The sequence below is a fragment of the Macrobrachium rosenbergii genome, chromosome 41 (assembly GCF_040412425.1).
Source record: "Macrobrachium rosenbergii isolate ZJJX-2024 chromosome 41, ASM4041242v1, whole genome shotgun sequence".
Taxonomy (NCBI): domain Eukaryota; kingdom Metazoa; phylum Arthropoda; class Malacostraca; order Decapoda; family Palaemonidae; genus Macrobrachium; species Macrobrachium rosenbergii.
In genome coordinates, this window is record NC_089781.1 from 9,124,696 (window position 1) to 9,136,719 (window position 12,024).

Sequence of the window (12,024 nt, forward strand, 5' to 3'; positions counted from 1 at the left end):
TATGATGACTCGGTTCTTTAAGGTACACCATTCTCTTTTCCATCATTTATTCCGTTTTTGTACCAATTTACAACAATCGGTTCCTTGTTTAGTTACTCTGATGTGCGTATACTAGGTACTTGGGATGATTTGCAAGAAGGGGTCTTGTTAAACTGCTCAGTCTATGTGAATGTAATTTATTCATTCCTTGAAAATTATTACATCTTTTGCTTGGTGAAAAAGTATAATTTTATAATCTAAGCATTACAATGTTTACCTTCATAATATTGACAGATCGACTCACAACAGCAAAGGTACTTGTTTACTTTCTTATAGTAACTTGCCTCACCGATTTACCGAAAAGCACAAAAACACTCAATTAGTGTGTACGGATTATAATTTTTCTGAAATAGTAGTTATTCCAACATATAACTAATCACTTCCCCCCCACCAAAAAATGTATACCCAGAGATAACATTTACCTAAGCACCAATTAACTCATTAATTTACCAGCAAGAGCAGACAAGGAACCTCCGAAAACAACGATCACGTATCGACGCAATTACTGAAAATCCAAGATGTCCAAATAAGGAAAAAGAATTTCAACACAAGTGGTGCTTCCTGTGTGTGTGTGTGTGTGTGTGTGTGTGTGTGTGTGTGTGTGTGTGTGTGTGTGTGTGTGTGTGTGTGTGTGTGTGTAAGTTTCAGTGCACCTTCTTCTCGAGGGCAAATGATGGAGGGGACGATCTAATCTGGAGGAGAGGCCCCTTTGTTAAGTGTTCTTTCTTCATTTCTGATGTGTGTGGAAGGCAACAGTTTAAACGAAGCCGCCCTTTTCATCTCTCCGGTCCGTTTGCTGCTTGAGCAAAACTCACCTGACGTTCTCGCTACACATGATGACCTCATGAGACAGATTCTCTCTTAGTCCGCACTTCGAAAGCACTCAGAGAGAGAGAGAGAGAGAGAGAGAAGGTCCACCTTGGTAATCAACTGATTTGATTCTGTAGACTGGCATCATAACTCCTAGGGTTGTCGTCGTACTAAATGCTTTGAGGCCCTGTCGTTCCAAAGAGAGAGAGAGAGGGGGGAGGGAGAGAGATAATTTAGGCCAAAGGTCAAGCCCTGGGATCTATGAGGTCATTCAGCGCCGAAACTGAATCTGACAATAAGAAGATTTGAAAAGTGTAATTGGAGAAAAACCTCGCATTTGCACTATGAATCAATTGTTAGGAGAGGGTAGAAAGTATGATGGAAGAAAGAGAATATCAACGGAAGTTCAGTGAAATGAATGAAAGGGGTTGCAGTTAGGGGCCGAAAGGACGCTGCAAAGAATCTTCAGCAATGCCTACAGTACACCGCATGAGAGGCACTGACGGCACTTTCCCCTACGAGAGAGAGAGAGAGAGAGAGAGAGAGTGAGAGAGAGAAAGAGAGAGGGACAAAGTAGACAGACAAAGACTACAACTGATAAAGGACTCCAAATAAGAGAGCGAAAAATATATACAATACATAATTATAAAGTATGCTTATAATTACTCCTAATAACTGTTAAGAAAAAATGCAGTAAGAATCTTTAATGAAATCCATTCATAGTCACTCATGATACTCGCATCATCTATACTTATATTAGGATTCGAACTCTTGGCCTCGACAGCACACTAAGCCGGAAGTTCTCTCTCTCTCGTTACATAACGAGGCTGACAAATCAGGATTTGTCTAAAGGTCCGGCTCAATGAATTGACCATAAAACAGTCGAAAATCACTTTTGCGTCAAGATAGGAGAATTAATGGATTCTTTCCTCAATGAGTTTTCTGAGCTTGCCCTAATAGGTCTTCGTGGTCCAGCAGATCGAAAACTAATCCAATAGCGAGAAGAGGCGTTCCGATACCGGACGGAACTGGACTGAATTTGGAGACAGACGGTAAAAACCTATCGTGGCCCTGTTGACATAAGCATTAAATTAATTACGTGGTAGTTATACGACCCTGTAGGGTGGCAAACTCTGTCAAATAGAGCATGCGGCTAAAAAAAAAAAAATAGATGACTATTTCTAAAGGAGTACAATAAGGAAAGATTTACCCTTTTGCCTGCCGCATTTCTGTTATCCTTCATCATAATATTAAAATTCATATTAACCATTAGAGATAAATTCACAGACAGAATCATTTTCATACTGATATCAAATAATATTAAAAGTACAGTTTATATATTTATGTATGTATGTATATATATACTGTATATAAATATGTGTATATATATACATACATACAAATATAATATATATATATATATATATATATATATATATATATATATATATATATATATATATATATATATATGTATACACGAGACACTGCAACTTAGCAATAAAAAGTCAACCTCGCTGGTATTGTCGTAGGTAAGTCATTCCGACTTCTTTTCTTATCTTTATAATGAAAACTAGCGATCGTTGCCCATTAACCCAGCAGGTCGTTTGGAGTCTTGTATGGCAAGTAAAGGGGCTGGTTACGCCCCGAAATGAAGACGATATGGGACAACATAAGAAAGTGATTCGCCTTGGAAACCAAAATGGAAATATGCGCAATTGTCGTATGGAGTCGCAAGGTCAAGACCCTGAAATTATATAATTCGCTATAAGTATAAACATATTACGTAAATCCAACCACCTGGCCAAACGGCAAACACACTCCACGTACGCACGTACGTACATACAAAAATACACACACACACGCATATATATAATATATATATATATATATATATATATATATATATATATATATATATATATATATAAATACACATACTTATACATATACATATATATATATATATATATTATTTATAAATGTTTATATATATATATATATATATATATATATATATATATATATATATATATGTGTACACGTTATATATATAATATAATTACTGTGCGTGTTACTTCAGCTGGAGTCCTGTAGTCTTTAAGGAGCATCTTCCCTCCAGCATCTTATTTGTTGAAGATTTTCATTACACTGTAGTATCTGAAAAGTTATTTATTCTAATTTCAATAAAGTTACTTTCATTTGTCCGGGTTTGATCAGGTACAAACACATCTAGTCTGAAATCCCGTGCATGATTTCCTTCCATCTGACAAGGAAGCAACACCGTCTCCCAAAATAAATATTAATGAATATTGGGCATGTGAACTACGAACCCCCTAAGACATCTGAATGGACGCAGGTCGACAATAACATCTCTCAAACAAACAACACAGCCCTACCCGACCTTAGCCTCTGCCCCTACGCAAGCAGGAAGTAAAGACAAATGCTAAATTCTGGCAAGATAACAAATCTCACGATATCGGAAAAGACTGTTCGATTCCAACTGACCATAAAAGAAAAGGCTAAATCAAGATACACATTAAAGTGCGCACCATCTACCACCTTCGGATTAAATGCAATCAAGAATCACTTCTTGAGAGAGAGAGAGAGAGAGAGAGAGAGAGAGAGAGAGAGAGAGAGAGAGGTTGGCACTAACATTAAACAGGCGAAAAATGCGCCGAAGTTTCTTCGGCGCAATCGAGTTTTCTGTATAGCCGATACAGCGTATAATCAAGGTCTCGGTATAATGCTGTATGATCCGCGGTCCAAGAAACTTTAACCATCTTAAATAAAAACAAAAACTACTGAGGCCAGAGGGCTGCAATTTGGTATGTTTGATGATTGGAAGGTGGATGATCAACATCCCAATTTGCAGCCCTCCAGCCTTGGTAGATTTTGAGATCTAAGGGCGGACGGAAAAAGTGCCGACGGACAAACACAGTCGGCACAATAGTTTTCTTTTACAAAAAACTAAAACAAAAGGACAAAGCTCCTTGTAGATTTGAGTAGTACCTTGCATACATCATGTGCAATACAGCAGAACAATATGAGCAACGCCTTTAAACCCGATATTTTGAATAACATACAACATGAACCTACAGCCAGTTAGTAATCAGACACCCACAGCTAGGAAAGGAATCGTCACAAACAATTTCACAGCATATTATTTTCTTTTACAAAAATAAAGTGTTCTTCAGTCATGACCATCGACATATTTCAATGAAATGGATATTAACAAATATATATATATATATATATATATATATATATATATATATATATATATATATATATATATATATATATATATATATATATATATAGCATATAAGAAGTAGAAAGAGAACGAGGCCTAAGTTTCATGACACTTAATTTATGTGTAAGTTTTAGTAGTTTAATCCCTCCTCTATTAATTGCTTTTAATTGTTTCTTTAAGGCTACTGGATAGATGAGGACGGGTCATCTGCTCCAACTGGCGTTCCAAAATAAAAAAAATATATAAATTCGTTATAAACACCAGATTTGTAATCCCTATAACATCCTCCCTTTAAAGAGGCGATTCTATAGAATCCTCAAGAGGCTAAGCCTGTCCTTTTCCTTTCCCTTCAGTTTTTCTCTATTACCTCAAGCATTAAAGTTTACTTTCCGTCAGATCTTGAGTAATATTATTACAATTAAATATTATACGTCAAAATTAAATAACAAGCCTCTTAAAGACTCCAATTAAATAATATTATTTCATTATTTACAGCTGTTTTAATTTTCAGAAAAAAATGTTGAAAATAAACAAACAAGTAATTTCGTAACATTCTTCACCGTTTTCCACTTATGGAGAAAAAGTTGAAATAATTAACTGCCGAGTTGAAAAAATACGAACAAATTTGGAAAACTTAGTTCGTCCACCTCGAAAATAACTATTCAGGTACTAACGACTAAAATAATTAATGACACAAATATCAAACAATTAAAGTTTCCATTTTCACTTTTTTATTACGGGACCAGATTTATCTTTTTACTACGTCAAGCTGTTTATATCTATCGCCACTGACAATTTAATTAGTGGAAATGAAAGATGCAATAAATGTAAGATAGGTATAAAAACAAGGATGGTGTTACTTCAAAACTAATAACAATAACACATAGGAAATAATTACCAACCACGATTCAACATTATATTCCTGATAAAGTGACTAAACAATTTCCGCTCCTTGAGCCCTACGTAAGCACCTCTACGGTACAACAGACTAAAACTGCCAAAGGCACTGAGGAGGATTGTAAGGAAGACTTCTGTTGGTCTTAGTCATCGGAACCTGCTTCGTATTCCAGCATGTCTCACTAATTACTGCGCTAAACCTTGCCTCGAAATTACATTCCCGCCCATCCATACCCTATCTAACACCCACTCACCCTGTACATCACGCCCACGCGTCAATACTTCACATCTGGCCAACATTCCACGCCCATTTTATTTAGTCATAACACGAAAGAGGGCTTGGGAATAACTCAACACCAGCACCCCTCGACTTCTTCCTTTAGCCTAAGAGGCCCCGCCTACAAATGTAATGGCAGCCAATCATAACCCACAGCTCCGTGAACCTAATCGTGGATTGGCCAATTCGAATACAAAGCATCCTTTGCCGCAAGAGATTCTCTAGCAGTGATTACTACCCTAATGTGCTTCTAAGGCTCAAGTGAACACACGTCAAGTATAGCTGGACGTATTTAATTTGATAACCGTTCATTATAACATTGTAATTGCATACTTACTGTGTTTGTTATTAAGAAAACTGTATGCAAAGTACATTCAGTGGCTTAATTTATGTTTCATGGTTTGATGAGCATTCCTTTTAAAAGCTACTAGTATTCATTAGAGATAAGAGAGAGGTTGGAGGTAACTGCATTTGTTAATATGATATTATGCCCAGGACAGAACAATCCACTCAGTATTTTAATGGAGCGATACCCAATATCAATAATAAGGATAATACAGTACGCATAACTGAACTGAAAATGCTTAAAGTATCTTACCGTTGAATCTCAAAAACCGATAGGCTAAGTTACAACCTAGGCCCACAAAACCAGCATCATACCTGCAAGAAAGAGATTAAATACAATTACTGACATGAAATCACCATGGTAGTGAAGTTATAAGCGTGTACTTGAATATTTATAATAAAAAAAAATACACTGAGAACGATGTATCAATATAATTAATTAACTGCCAGGGCATTATTATTCAAACAGTAAGATCCAAAATACCTACAACCACCCAATTTCTCTTCATACTTACAATTTGAATTTGAAAGTATAATAATGTTTCTTTAATAATCCAGTAAGCTATATATACACATGCATGTATAATATATATATATATATATATATATAAATATATATATATATATATATATATATATATATATATATATATATATATATATATATATATATATATATATATATATATATATATATTTAAACAGAATATCTGGTCGTGAGCACGGCATCCATATGTATAACTTAAATTTGAACAGATTTTTAATGAATTAATCTTAAATTCCGAACACCGATTACGTATCTGTGTATCAACATTCTCAACAGGTAGCCAATATTTTAGCATGCGTATACAAATACACTCGTATGTTTGTACCATACGAATGTTTTCCTTCTGAGTAACTCGCAAGGTTTATGACTTCCCGATTCTCAGCTGGTCTTTTTAGGATGAGGTTGTTGGTCCCAATATCAGAGCATTTGCATTTGTATATATATACATATATATATATATATATATATATATATATATATATATATATATATATATATAATTAGTTTTATAAAAATATATATATATACATAATTTGTTTTTATATAATATATATATATATATATATATATATATATATATATATATATATAATTATATATATATATGTATATATACATAATATATTACAACATAAATACAGTAAAAGCATGACTTAGATCGTACAACAGAATAATGCTAAATGAATAAATCAAACCTGCTCCTACCTTCCTACCGGGCTGCAGGGCGCAAAAGGTCACAGAGATGTCTTAATGGGAAGTCTTAAATCAGAACTCAGATAGAGGGACATAGTGGGTGGTTACCTTTAAGGAACTACGGCAAACTTGGCTTACGTAATGTCTTCTTCGCCACTTCAATATCCGTCTGCTACAACGGAAAATTCCCACTCCAAGAATTCGATGATTTGTATCAGGACTATAATATATTCATCCCTCTGATTACTTTAATCACTGATATGCAGATCTGGTAAATAAAATGAACCCTACGAAAGCGTTATTTTCTTTTGATTCCTATGGACTTCCGGCAAGCATGTTTATGAAGTACAATCTAGTATAAGATTTCTATCTTTATTTCTACACACACACACACATATATATATATATATATATATATATATATATATATATATATATATATATATATGTGTGTGTGTGTGTGTGTGTGTGTATAAATATAAGTTGTTTTATGAAATACAGTCTAGTATAATATTTCTAAGATTTCTATCTTTATTTCTACATATATATATATATATATATATATATATATATATATATATATATATGTATATATGTATATGTATAAGTAAAATATATATATATATATATATATATATATATATATATATATATATATATATATATATATATATTGATAATTTGCTCACACATGGTAACAGTTATATCACCAAAAGTGAATTTGTAATGAAAGGAAGAAAAATTGGTTACATGCATATTAAATCAGCATCTTGGTGTCCTATATCCTATATCCTGAATCTCCTCAAAACTTGAAGACAGCTCATCCTACAACTGATCTCTCCTACTGAGACTGTATGGTAGAAAAGATGACGTCATATCAAATTATGACTGGATTATTACTTTCTGTAAACTAGAGTCTCCACAACAATGGTTACCGACGCCGATAAATCGTTCCAATAATGAAAGCAAAATAGACGAGATGCTTCTTGACCCTTTAACAGGCGGCGCACCGATGCACTCTGAACTGAATAAATGGCGCGCCAATGCATCTTGATCTTCACTGAATGGTAAAACGATACATCTGCCCCTTTAATGAATATCCTCGGAACAAACTCTACCGCTTGAGAGACACAAGAGTTGACCCTCTTGCAGTTATTCGCTGGCTAATTGCAATTAAGGCGCGGAGAGAAGCTGGTCGATCCTTTGTCGGATGCAGATGGGGTAACCTAATGCCGGGGGACTTGAGAAGAGGATTAAAAATTAGTGCGTCATTGACTCAACGGCGACTTTTAAACCTTAGGTCTGAATGTCTCATGCCATGGATGTCGCTGTAACCCTGGAAGGCGGATGGGAGGGGCAAAGCCAAGCTGAAAGAGCTTATGTCAGAGATGAAAATTCAAACTTTCTTCATGGAATTCGCATACGTATAGTGTTCAAAATCACATGAAGGCAACATCCCTCTTTTCATGATTTCTCCTCATAAATTTTCAACATAAGCTGGTACTTTTAAGGGGATTAGTTACGAGAAAAGACGGGACACCCCCAACACATGTTGCGCAATTCAACTCCATCTTGCACGCACACCCTTGCTTCTTTAAATGTCGGGGCCCCTCCTTTTTAATATATCACACCATCTAGTCAGACATTCCCGGCCTTCCTCTCCCATTTTCTCCTTACGCTTCCGATATGTACACTCTTCAACATCTTACCGCAAGACCAAACCTCTTCAACAAATTAATCAAACTTTTATCTAACCTAACCTTTTTACCTCTTCGCCTACGTATCTTCACATTCCTCGCCCTTCCAATAAATCTTTTTTAGGCCCATATACCACTGTCATGGTTATTATGTTACAATAGGGTCACCTAGGCCACAAATCCATATCAGTTCGCACAAGATAAAAGTCGGAACGACAAATGATAAGCGATCATTCAATCGCCGCCCCCGAGAACAAATCCGCGAGCGTCAAAGTCGTGAGGGTATGTGGGCACGCGTGGGTCGAGACGTTTTAGAAAAATGACCGGAGATAGGCGTGGTTTGAAAGATAGACATAAGGAATTGGCCATTCTCCGAATGGAGGCGTGGTAACTTATGAAGGCACAGAATTATGATGATTGATCTTTTGCTCGACGGTCAGACATGTGGTATCGCGGGTTAGCGAGGCGAATGATAACCAGATACCCATTTTTTCGAGCAAAGGACTAAGAACAGGAGGTCAACAGATGAGAGTATGAGGCGGGAGGAAAGGGAGAAGATCTATCGCCTTTGGCAGTATCGTCATGACCATCTTTATATAATTATGTACAGTATATAACTTCCAGGAAAAACCAAATTCCAGCTGGCAATAAAGGGCGTTGTAGTTCCATGGGAAAGTGTCTGTCCCTTTCGGTTAACGACGCAAGAAACCCAGATGATGACTGAAAATTCCAGAGCCGAAATGCGGAAAGGAGGAAAACATTAAAAATATAACACTGGATTTCATGATTTTCCCATGAAGCTTAAGGAAACAAAAAAAAATTAATTGCACTATACAGTCCCGGGAAAAATTAGTTGATACCAAACCAAAAAGTACAACATAAGACAGACAGACCAGTAAAGCAGTTTAGCTACAATACATCAACGATCTAAAGCCTTCAAGGTGGAGTGCTTAGACTTTGATACCAAACAGAACAACACTTGTTAAAAATGAAAAGACGAGGAAAGGAGAACAGCTAACTCATCCCTCGGCTTATTGTGGTTTTACAGCATTGGGTAAAAACCATTTAAAAAAATACAAAATTGGCCTTTGTTTCACAAGATGAAAAAATCTTCCTGATTTATACTCCTTATGAAACCATTATGCATATGATCAGAGATGTATACCAGAAACCTTGTTTCCCGTAAAATTAGAGGAAAAAGCAGAGAAACTAACAACCTGAATTTGGAGCTAACTGAAATCTATACCCTTCAAAACAGTCGATAACACTGTAAATAAAAACCTTAATTATATACATATAATTTTTTCAAATAAGTTCATAACAAGAACACTGGCAACTAGCCGCAGTCTGTACCAGTTGAAACAGCTAGGAAAAACAAATAATTTTGCCCTTCATAATGATAATAATGATACTAAGTGGACTGACTCCTGATGGTGTTGTTTGGTGCTGTTAGTAATATAATGTCAACTAGCATTCTGCATAAAAAATACATCGCCAATGCTAACAGCCACAACAACATCATGCACAACAAAAAATCAAACTAATAATCAATACTGCTGCAGATAAGTGGCCTAAACTTGACAAACAAAATCAACTCCTTTGGAAGCTGTTCATCATAAATAATGGATTCTGATCTTCTATGTCGTGTTTATTGATCAGTGGGATGAAGACAGGCATACCTGAAGGCTCCTGTCAAAACAGCAAAATAAAAATGGCAGACGGGAAAATATACGCTGCCATTAAGAGCTGAAGCTAAATAAGGCGTGTTTAAAAGGTAACACGACTAAAATAAACAGGAGTAGCAGAAAGGTATGATGGAGCAACCGAACAAAGGAGGTGATATACGTGTGGCAAAGTACAATAAATAAAAGTATGGAAATTAAATTAAAACATCTATAAAAAGTGGGAAAACATCTGAAAAATATAAAAGGATACACTAAAGAAAAATTTATATTGCAGAACAACGTAAAATCCGAGAGGATAAACAACTCTACAGTTAAAACAAAAGCTTTATCGTCGTTGATTACAAAAATAAGCATACAAGGCAATTACCAAAATAAACCAGAATGTTTCCTAAGATAGCTTTATCAACCGTTTACAACTGCATAAAAAAAACTTGTAACTGGAAAATCTAAACAGTTGTAGAGGACCCATAAAAGGCAAATGTCAACACGAAAGTAATTTCGTTCTCCATAATGATTAAAAAGAAAAAAATATATTTTCCCGAAATTTTTTTCCCCGAGCGGGGAACCCACGGTTTAGCATCTAGGATCCATCAGCATCTCTAATCTGCAGAGAACTCGAATCGTTTATCCCTTGCGCGAGTGATGCTGCACCGATATTACCGCTTAGACCCATTTGTCTTGTGAGATAATGACTGAGATAGCGTTCCTGTCAGGACTCCATCAGTCGGCAGCCAGGAGCGAGAGACAAATGTGACGGGGACAGACGGACGGACGGACGAACGACCGCGCGACGCAGAAGGAGTCGAAGAAGGGCGTGCGACGCACTGCCGCTTGAAACGCAGTAACGGGGAAGAGAAGGGCGCTCTAATAGGTCAAAAGAGGGACTTGTTATCTCATAAACGTCTTATCTAGCTATACGGGACGCGTCGGCTTCAAGTAACGGCGACAATGATCACAGCCGCGACCCCTGAAGATGCGACGCCCTTTATATGACTGCCCTTTTGCCTTTTTGAGCCTCACCTTCGTCAGGGCCACAAATGGAAGCGGGAATTGAGCATATCGCGCTAAAGATCAGTCTTTTATATCTTCTGGGAGGACATTGCGCAACTCTCAAATTATGTTCCAGGATCACGCAATCGTGCCATAGTTTCTGTAAACCTGCGCAGTTCTCAGGCTTCGAGAATACGCTGCAATTCTAATAACGCCCACTCACAAGACCAATCAGTTTTCGCTTTAATTCATAACTGGTTTTGAAAATCCTACGTATGATGGAATTACAAGGATATTAAAAAACTATCAATCGTGGATATCCTGTACATTAGGTTTTAAAAAATTAAAAGTTAAGTTTGGAAACGAAGCAAGCGCTCACTCACTCTTCCCTTCATGAACTAACAACCCTCTCCCTCTCCCCCTCTCTCTCTCTCTCTCTCTCTCTCTCTCTCTCGTAACATCGCAGTACGTCCCATACCACTATGGAAATAGGGAACATGATTCTTGGGAGGGACTCTAGCGCGACTTAATCAAGGAATGGGAGGGAACGGAACGCTATAACGATGCTATGATGTCATTAATGTAAGCACATCTATAATACATCATTATTAATTTCTATATATATATTATATATATATATATATATATATATATATATATATATATATATATATATATATATATATATATATATATATACACAATATATATATATATATATGTATATATATATATATATATATATATATATATATATATATATATATATATATATATCACAATATATA

The 12,024-nt window shown here is 35.8% G+C and overlaps 1 protein-coding gene across 5 annotated transcripts in view; it reads right to left on the bottom strand.

Moving 5' to 3' along the window:
• LOC136826622 (uncharacterized) overlaps nt 1-12,024 on the bottom strand; it is a 352,977-nt gene that overhangs the window by 244,700 nt on the left and 96,253 nt on the right. For 2 of the 5 annotated variants that reach the window (XM_067083917.1, XM_067083918.1), the window contains one exon: nt 5,878-5,939. The exons of the other annotated variants lie outside the window; for them this stretch is intronic. The gene's annotated coding sequence lies outside the window, so the exon portion shown is untranslated. The remainder of the gene's footprint in view (nt 1-5,877; nt 5,940-12,024) is intronic. 5 annotated transcript variants of the gene reach the window in all.